The sequence below is a fragment of the Ailuropoda melanoleuca genome, chromosome 19 (assembly GCF_002007445.2).
Source record: "Ailuropoda melanoleuca isolate Jingjing chromosome 19, ASM200744v2, whole genome shotgun sequence".
Lineage (NCBI taxonomy): Eukaryota > Metazoa > Chordata > Mammalia > Carnivora > Ursidae > Ailuropoda > Ailuropoda melanoleuca.
The window spans coordinates 12278412-12280369 of NC_048236.1; positions in this window are offsets into that span (position 1 = coordinate 12278412).

Consider the following 1958-nt stretch of genomic DNA (forward strand, 5'->3'; position numbering starts at 1 on the left):
ACCAGACTTTGCCAGGCCTCACACATCAGGGAAACACAACAATGAACACAGAGCAGTGTGTGTGTGTGTGTGTGTGGTGTGTGTGTGTGTGTGTAGGGGGGTTGGAATGGCTCTTTACATTCTCACCATTACTGTACACTTAAAGTTTAGTTGCACTAATGGTGGTTCATAGCACTTTGAGTAAAAGGTCAGGTTATAGCAAACAGACATCGACAGTGGAGCTGAAGCCTCACATTGACTTGTCCCTTCACATGAAGACTGGCTGATACTTTCCACACAGGTTGAATGGAGAAGAAAGATGCACAGAGATAAACAATAGATTGATGAAGTAAAAACAGTTTTGAAAAGTGGCTGGATTCTCTCTGTCTTTTATCACCTCTTTATTCCATGGTTGTCAGAAGAAGAATAACCTCAAATATTCAATTTATAGGACAGTGTGTTCTCTGATTTCAGGGGGAAATCAGTGTTTGTTTTGGTTGGCGCTCAATAGCTGATGAGCCATAAACAATTTGGTAAGAGCATGAACAAAGACCTTCTTTTCTTGATATTTTCTCTGAGGTCTCATAAGACTCAGGGTTCCAAAAATTTTTAGAAAAATTGACAGCAGTTTTAGATTCTAAAACCTGGGCACTAAGTGCCTTCTTTTTTTTCCCTATTTACATTGATCTGAGCTTAAAAATTGAATCTGATTTATGTCATTGAATATGATGATAATAATAATGGCTGATATTTATTGATGACTTTCTATACGTTAAACATTTATTCTCAGTATTTTCTGTAAGTTATCTTATTTAATCTTTTCAAAAATCCTGTCTTGATGATCTGTACTTTCACAGTTCACAAAATTGAGACTAACATAAGTAAGTAAGAGATTAAATATAGTATGTGTCAACATTTTCTAATAATTTAAATGAAATACCTTCAGGATGGAAAGTTTAAGCTCTGATTGATTTGCAGAGACCAAGGAGGACACAAGCTTAATTTGGGAAAGAAATTAGAGAAGGCTGATTCCCTGGAAAGATCACTTTCACATAAATAGACACTGAACTCACAACATGCAGAAGACCACTTTAATCTTCTGAAATTTAGAGAAGTAGCTTTTTTTTTTAAACCATGGATCCCAACTAAAAATTAAAACACTTAACATCATGCCCAAACATTCTCACAAATACTCATGAAAATGTTCTCATTACATAATGCATATTCTTACTGTATGTGCTAAAATTTGATATTTCTTGTCTATTCTATATTTTAAGTGCTGATAGAGGCACTTAAATGATAGAGACACCTAAATTGATTTCATAAACTACCAATGCTTTATAACCTGCATTTGAGAAATAAGTTGGTTTTATACCAAAATGCAAATAACATCAAGATCCAAATAGGTATAAAGAGTTATGTTACACTTCACTACACTCTGATGTCCTCTCCCATATATGAGTAATTCATGATAGAAATGAAGAAAGTTCTCTGTTATGATATTTCTTGACTATACTTCTGAACTGGTTGTGAATTTCCCTGTGGAAATGTAGAAATGTCATCGTGTGATCCTTTTGGTAATGGGCAGCACTAAACTGCAAATGTCTGGCTGCTGATCACTGAAGGAGAGATTTAAGAGACAGAGGGAATCCAAACATTAGAATGGCAAGAGAAAGAGGAGAATTGAAAAGAAGAAGAAAAAAGGAGTGGATTGAGGAAAAGAGCATCAAGAGTTTCAAACTTGGGCTCTTAGAGGCTTTGATGGTGCAGATGAGTGGGCAGAAAGGGCTGGCCCAGGAGAGACAGTGTGTGCACAGGTGAACAATAGACTACTCAGAGGTGTGGCTAATTTGGGATTGATTCTGATGAGTATCTAGTAATGGAATCCAATGGATTGCTACTGATGGACCCCAGCAGAGGGAGACTCCAAACAGTGGTGATGCTCAATGTCAAACAGTGACCTTGTGGGTCTGAAGCAG